This window comes from Drosophila eugracilis, unplaced genomic scaffold (assembly GCF_018153835.1).
Source record: "Drosophila eugracilis isolate 14026-0451.02 unplaced genomic scaffold, ASM1815383v1 contig_722, whole genome shotgun sequence".
In the NCBI taxonomy this organism is placed as follows: domain Eukaryota; kingdom Metazoa; phylum Arthropoda; class Insecta; order Diptera; family Drosophilidae; genus Drosophila; species Drosophila eugracilis.
Window position 1 is genome coordinate 694,640 of NW_024573616.1, and position 8,334 is coordinate 702,973.

General features: G+C 39.5%; 3 non-coding genes across 3 annotated transcripts; all 3 read left to right on the forward strand.

Annotated features, from left to right (window-relative positions):
* Positions 1–2,893: 2,893 nt before the first annotated feature.
* Positions 2,894–2,966, forward strand: Trnav-cac. Its single transcript has one exon. It is a non-coding gene; the product is annotated as a tRNA-Val (tRNA).
* Positions 2,967–4,405: 1,439 nt separating this feature from the next.
* On the forward strand, positions 4,406–4,478 carry Trnav-cac. The gene has a single exon. It is a non-coding gene; the product is annotated as a tRNA-Val (tRNA).
* Positions 4,479–5,551: 1,073 nt separating this feature from the next.
* Positions 5,552–5,624, forward strand: Trnav-cac. The gene has a single exon. It is a non-coding gene; the product is annotated as a tRNA-Val (tRNA).
* Positions 5,625–8,334: the final 2,710 nt, after the last annotated feature.

The following is an 8,334-nucleotide window of genomic DNA, read 5'->3' on the forward strand; positions in this document are numbered from 1 at the left end:
ATTTCGATTTATGGTCATTAAGCTGAGGCATAGACAAGGGCATCGGCATTGGCATTGGCTCCATTCTATTTAATGTGGAAAATATTTAATGAGTGCCTATAATTTATGCACCTTTTTTAGCAGATTGTCATTCGAGGAAAAGTAAATTATCGCGCCTGTCGATTTGCGTTTATGATTTTAATTAATGCCTACCAGGGGCTACGTACATCCTATATATATAAATATGTCCAGCCATATCTGTGCCACATCAGCTTTAATTTCGCACTTAAATTTTGACACTTTTTTTACGAACTTCGCGTGCGGTGGCACCCCGAAAACTTTTGTTTCTTTTGCCCCGTGGAGGGAAAAAGGAAAATTATGAAAGAGTCGCAGCATATTTTCTTGCATACTTTTTGCACAAATAACAAACCATAAATAATGTCATACGCTCGCCCAAATGCCAGCCAATGTTGGCCCCGCCTCCCGGAGCATCCCATCTATATATTTCTTGCTGCTCGCCTTCGGTTTGCTTTTAGGCCAAAGTTTTTGAACTACTTGCACGTCTCTTTTTGTACGACGTTTTTTGGTATTTTTTGTCATTTTTGTTCCTGTTTTTTTTCTTGGTACTTGGTTTCTTTTTGGCAACCCTGCTGTTTTGTGTCTTGGCCATTTCTGCGCCGGCTTGGCCAGGCATCTTCATCTGCCCAAGGAAGCCTTCATCTGGCACGCCTTCTATCGCAGCTCCAGCTCCAGCCTCTAGCCTCCCGCTGCCTGTCGCTGCTTTATGTGGCCGCCGTCGCGAGACTAAAACTTCAATAGGGCGAAAATGATAAATGGCTATACTGGGGATTTTTTTCGGTTTTTGGTTGAGGACGAAATGGTTACCAGGGGGTCGGAGGTTCAGGAGGTGAACGACAGAATAATGTGCGAAAATAAAAATGATCGAATAATTTGGCTTCTTGAGTGAAGGAAACAAAATACAAGCCTCGAGGAATAAAACTCTGCTTAAGAACATTAAAACATTAAATTGATTTTATTTAGAAGGTTGTATACATTTTTGGAGGAATATACTTTAAAAATGATTTATAATTATTCTTTTCGATTATTTTACCCAGTTTAATTTTTTAAAAATCGAATACTTATTAAAATCAGTACATTGAAAGTTCAATTGAGTAAAAATATAAATAATCGATTTAAAAAGTTAATGTAATGGAAAAAAAGAGAAACAACGTAGGCGGAAAGGAATAGCAAGGAACATTTAACCTTACCATAACAAAGATGTCTCAATGAAAATACCAAATGGCAAAATATTTTTAGAATGCTTTTCAATGCTCTAATTACTTTATTTTTATCCCCATTATTAAGAAGCAAAACGAAACGTTCGAGTATGTCGATTGGTTTCCAAGGTTTTGAAGGTTTTCATTCAGTACTCAACAGGAAAGCTCCAAATTCCGTGGAACCTCCACATCCGACAAGTGAAAAGCCAAATGCGTACGTTTTCCCTATGTGTTTACACAATTCAACCGCAAAATCCTTTTGTTTGCCAAATATGCTCAACGTTCTGTGCATGGGGATGTGCATGTGCGCTAGTGTGTGTCTTGCATTGTTCCCCTCCTATATGTGTGTGTGTGTGTGTAGGTATGTAGGTGCCTTGTTCTAGTCTTAGCGATAATGATGTTTATTTAATGCATTTCAGGTGCAAGGTGCTATTTGCCGTTTGACGTTTTGCGCGCCATCGTACGTCGGATTTCTGCTCAACATCAACCTTAACTCCTTGAATAGAGATGGGAAGTAGTCCAGTGATTGTACCCAGAGGGATTTCAAGGTACACTTTTTACAGTTTCCAAGATTATAAGTAAAATTAAAAAAAATAAAAAAATTGGTCACGTGACCAAACAATTTATCAATGATAATTTATTTATTTTTATTGTAACAGAATATTGCAGAATTATTTTCGTTAATATCGGGACAAGGAGTAGCATAAATAAGTGAAAATAATAAACCCTATTTTATCCCATATTATACACGCTTGTATATTATTATATCTGCATACCCTATATTTTATGTTGTATCAATTATACACTTCCATCCCAAATGTGTACCAAGATTTGCACTGCCTCATATCTGACTCCAAAGACCCATCCGCTTTTCCACTAGCACTAATGCCCTGCTTGGGCATTGGCTTATTGGGTTGAAGTGGGCGGGGAAAACAGTCAGAGGAGGGGTTAAAGGAGAATGGATAGTGGCGCTCATTATGCCAGTCGTGGCTCCATTCCATGCGCCCGAGCAGCTGCGACGTGCAAGCGATAAGCGAGAGCGTTAGCTCAATGTCATACGCTGCGTATACGTAATGGCCCGGGCATCCAGTTTCCCCTCCAAAACGCTCGAAAGCATTGTCCTTTAAAATGCAACACACGTTTTTGTGGCACTGCATTTATCGTACCCACCCCAACGGCAACACTTTACCCATAAATAATGCGCATAATCACATTTAAATAAGTAATTTAATTTGTGATTTTCACATATCGTTAAGTTCTTAAGCTCCATAATGAAAGCGCAACGAGGGGAACGATACGCTAATTATAGCCTATCATTGAACACACTATTTAAATGAAACGAGCACGGGGGTTTACAACTCACGTTAATTGCCGAAAACTATTCTGAGAACAGAACTTGTCATATTAAATACACTCCTCAAATTGACCATGGCAACGCAAATAGTATCTATTTATACTCCTCCTCGTCTAGCTATAAATAGCTCCCGCCAATAGTCTTATTTACCGCGAGCATAACTAATGTCAAATCAGGTTTACTTTCTAAAATGTTGGTACACATACAAATTTCTGACGGCTAGCTTAAGAAAAAGTTTTTTGCCTTAGGAACCAATTCCAACTTTGGACCACATTTGTCAGTTGTTTCCGTAGTGTAGCGGTTATCACGTGTGCTTCACACGCACAAGGTCCCCGGTTCGAACCCGGGCGGGAACAAGAACATAATTTTTTGGGTAATTTATTTTTGAGCTTTTTTCTTAAATTATTTTTTTTTATTAAAAATATAATTTTAAAAAGTTTTTTAAATATTTGTTTTATTTTTTCCTTATGAAAACAACAGAGTCAGATTAAAATTTGCTTTTACATCTGAATATAATGCCACGTGTGTAAACTAAAAATAATAAAACATGTTCAAACCTGTACGATGGCATCAAAAAAATACTATTTTCAATTTCTTGATTTTTTATTTTTTTTTTTCGGTTTCCAGCGTTTTAAAAACATGAAACAATTTAAAGTATTTCATTTAAATTTTCGTTTACGGTTTTATGTGCTTTTTAACAAACACTTTATTCACACAGGTACACGAGCGAAAGCAAAAACCCACCCCAATGTTGCAGCAAGTTGCTGCTGCTATGTTTGCTTGCTGGCTGCCGATTTGCTTATAATTCCCAAGTCTTTATTCTGCGCACAAGTAGTATAAATACGACAGCGGTTACATGGTTTCTCGGAAGTGTATTCTGTGATTGTTCTGTACATCGATCGATATTCAGGTAACTGCATCTGCTTATCAGATCTGTTCAGAGCCGACCCTCCGTCACACCTTTGTGTTTCCCAGTAATTCTGCCTGGCGTTGCCGTGGCTACCTGGTTCGGATCGGCTTTCCGCTGCCTTCCGCCGGACAACGACGGGTTATCCGGCGGTTGACGCACGGTCACGCACCTCCGATCCGTCGCCCCCTCCACCCCGCGGATTTTGGTCTCGACCAGGAACCGTATTGGGCGGGGACGGGCGTCGGTCCGGTGCTGAAGCCGGCGACAGTTGCCCGAGTCAGCCACTTTCAAAATTTGTTGGTTAAGTAACTTAGTAGCTTAGCTTCGGATTTTCGTAACAAATTTGCTGTTCAGAACACTTCCATGTACGCGGCATTGCCGAGCAATTTGCCCATTCTTTTGCTTCGGCATATTTTTTTTATTATTTCTAATATTTTAAAACATTTTCAAAATTTAATACAATAAATTTATACAAAAAGAAAATCACTTACCTTTCGCGGAACCTTTTAATGCTTCGACTTTTATTCAATGTTAATTGAATGAAATATATTATTACATAAAATATTGTGTAAAATATATTCGATTTATATTACATACTAAATGTGGATTCTCTCGAAAAATGCCACCATTTAGTGTATTTAAATTCTTATATTATTGCGGGATAAACGAATAGCCAATATAAGATACGAAAATTTTTAAAACCTTGGCAATTGTTTTCTGGTCTGCGTCCACACCAATCTCTTTACGAAGGCTGATGGCTATTGCAATGTCTCTTACAACTACATGTGATAGATTACACGATCATCACAAGGTACATTTTATATACCTGCTTTAATAGCAACCCACTTCACTGAACTTGCCTTTTCTGTCGCTAATCATTCAGTCGTTTCCGTAGTGTAGCGGTTATCACGTGTGCTTCACACGCACAAGGTCCCCGGTTCGAACCCGGGCGGGAACATTTCATTTTTTTTTGTATTTTTTATAATGGGTTCTTTTATACCGTTGCTTTGTTAATTTGTAAAGGTTGTTTTTTTTTTTAGATGTATAGAACTTTAAATTTCAATTGAATCTTTGATTGACATGAATTTTTTTATTCTAAAGATAATCTTGTGGGCAAAAGTTGTGGCATTACATTTTAAATATGGTTTCTGGCATATGACCGCCAAGGCTGGCTCGGATGTTGTCTGGATGTTGTCTTTCAAATAGTCAAGCGTTTGTGGCTTATCCGAATAGACCAATGATTTTACATAACCCCACAGAAAGTTATCAATAAGAGTAAACGTAGTGCGAAAACGTGCCATGATTAATCGTAATAACTGCTCTGATGGTACAAGTGGAAGGTCGGTAGCACTATCATCACCGACCCGGCCACGATCCGACTCTGCATCATAGCAGAGGCGTTCACAAGGTGTGCGATCCAACCACCTGGAGCCACGACCCGGCTACCAGCTTACTAGAACAAGTTTAGCAGCATCATCGTCACTGATCGTGACCGACACCTGGTCTCGATTGGTGCTCTGCATCGCTACACGACTGCATAGGCACCTACCTAGTGACCGGCCGTTGTGGGCAGAAACTTGTCGCAACGGTAAATCATAACCAACAAATCCGAAGCAGCACGTGCCACGGCGTAACCTCCTGCAAGAGCTGTGCAGGTGGAGAATATTGTGGGCAAACACACTGCCACAATATTCAATACTCTTATCTTACATAGTATTTAATAAAATTTGTGAAGGAAACGAAGTCCACAACGATTGTTTTTTTGATATATGATATTTTGCAATATTTGAGTAACATTTGTAGATGTGAACCTAACAGGGCAAACGTTACGTGAAATGCGCGTTGAATTTAAGGAAAAATCGAAAAAAGTAGAGGAAGAAAAAGTATAAGTATTCATCATATGTGAGAAATCCAACGTTTAATCCAAATAAATACAAGTTGCAATTTGAGGTTTCCTATCATAAATTAGATTAGTACAAAAATATAAATGCGATTGCACTTATTTGGCTTTAGACCGATCTTGCACCAAGTGTTTCCGTAGTGTAGCGGTTATCACGTGTGCTTCACACGCACAAGGTCCCCGGTTCGAACCCGGGCGGGAACAGATATAAATTTCTTTTTATTCTTATTTTTTTAAATTAAATTTTAGTAAATCTTAGTTTAATGCCTAATCCCCACGATGTTATTTGTTCCACATCCCTGTTGAATCTTATAGAGTACGTTTTTATATTAATGTTTTGTCACGCGCAAGCAGTAACCAAGCAGTGCAAGGCAATGGTAACGTCATAATAATAACTATAAAAACTAAAGTATACTTTCAGGCCTTTTATTTTATTTAGTCCATTTACTAATCCCTTCCGCATCGCTATGATTGAGGGTGGTGTCGTTTAAGTCTTCTTTTGACTCGTTTCCTTGGTTCAGCGCTGTTTATAGCAGCGGTGCTATACTCCTTCTTCTCTGAAGCTTCTAAGGCAAAATTGATAGCCTTTCCATGATTTTTCCAAGGGATGTATGCCATTTTCCAGGCTTTGGGATCATGATTATATTTGCCGATTTCCTAACTTTTCGGGAACTATCTAACAGTAAGTACGCTGTTGAATACCGACACCAGGAACAGCAAGGCTTCATCCGGTAATAGTCGAATTATCCTCTTGTCCACAAGGTCTTCACCTGGAGTTTTCTTCGGGTGATAATTTACCTATAAGGTCTTTCCCCTCTGTCAATGTGACAGGATCAGCAGGTAGGCTCATTTGAAACGGAGATTTCATAAACTGGTTACCTTGTCGACGTATGCTTTCAGGGGAATAGTCGTACGGCTTGAAGCGTTTGTTAATGTTGTTTGCGAACGCTTCACCATTTTTTGATTTTGGGGTGGGCTGAGCCTTATACTGTTTCGAGATACGACACAGCGAGTAATTAGAACTAGCGTCTGTGTTCCTCAAGATTTGCCGGACTGAAATATTACCTCACTCATTAGTATATCATAAAAAAAAACCAAATCTTACCGTAGGTAACCTTTAGACCAAGTAATTATCTTTATCGAAACCGATTAGGTTAAGCTGCCAATAGGGTAGAATTGTGATAATCATAAAAATAAAATAATAATAAATAAAATTACTATGATTGAATATTCCAGTCAACTCCCCCACAAAAATGACCCGTAACTTATTCTTGCTATCCCAACTCACACATCTTCTTCACAACTTGTAATATCCTCGTGGTGGAACAGAAACAACAATAATTCACATTTATTTACTGTATCAGCTGGCCGCTATTGGACGGCAACTTTTGCACACTTTGCATTTTTATTGCACAACATCCGGTAACAAGGACTTTTTGCAGCATTCAACTGTGAGAGATTCCGGCGGACAGCAACCCCAAGTCAGCCCCAAAGAGCCATTACCACAATGCCGGCGATGCTGCAATTACAAACAGTTGTTCAACTGCTTGACTTAAAATGCAGCGGGTCCAGTGGCTTGAATGGTGAATCCCCCCGAGCTTGTAGTTCGAGTATCTGTATCTGATGGCGTCGTTTGCGGTTTACGGATTAAAGCGCGTACATCCGTGGCAGCGCGCTGAGTGGCCGGATGATGAGCCGCGCATGCGTCCACGAAATCCCGGCGAATACAACGGGGCCGTAACCCGCAGCCCGCAGCCCTTAACTGTTAACCCATAACCCGTAATCCGCAACCCGGACAGAGATTCTGGAACGGGAGCAGTAGCAGTAACAGGAGCAGGATCACGGGCCACGGGGTCGGCGGTGGTCAATGGCGTCCGGTGTCATTGCGTTTCCGTTTGAGTTGGCAATTTATACAATTTTCGCTGGCGCTGCTTGTAAAATGGAAAATGGAAAACTTTGCCACCGCCACCGCACATTTACTTACTATGCGGCTCGAAGCTCGCACTTTTGTCCGGCCTCCCTCGTTTGGCAACGTTAAATTGATTTATAATTTCAGGCCATCCCACAGTCGCGTTTTAACTTTTCCTGCTGCATCCAGTTCCCGTTCATTTGGCATTTTTTAATTCGCATTTTTAACGCACCGAGCGTCCGAGTTTTCCCCCTTGGAAAAACATTCTTTATAGCGCAAATGTATGCATTTTCCACGGCCTTTCATGTTTGTATGAATTTTAACGCCAAATTGGTAACTTGCCTTCATATACATATTCGAGTATATATGTTTTCCCATATGAACATGTATCTACTTGCGGGCGTTTGCTCTTTTTGTATAAGCTTGCTACAGAGCCTTTAATTAAAAGTCAAAAGTTCAGCAATTGATATCGTAATCAATTTATGAGCGGCCTGTTTTATTTATCCTTTTGCTGTTGACGGAGCTTCGGCAGCCAAGTCGGGCCAATCAGTATTTATGGGTCAACAAACATAACGGCCGGCGAAATGTATAAAATGCTCTTCATGAAACACAAGAAAATCAGGAATCGTACGGCCTTTTGAGAGTCCAAATCAAAGCGTCTTTTATGTCAACGTTAATCACATTAATAATGCTGAAGTATATACATTGAATGGCCATTAAGACGATTTTTCAGATGCACGGAGGGAAACGTTGTTGAAAATGGCAAATCTTCATTGTCATTTTATAATAAAGTCTATCAACTCAAAATGGAAATATATTTCAGTAATAAAATATTTATAAGTAATTGATAAATTTGCAAGATTATATAAAACTAATATTCCATTTTTTCTCTGTATACCAATAAAGTCTGTCATCAGGAAATCAAAGAAAGCGCGGGCATAATGTACTGAAGGCAAGCAAGTCATTTGGAGGGAAACTCACAAATAATCAAAATAATGAAGGCCA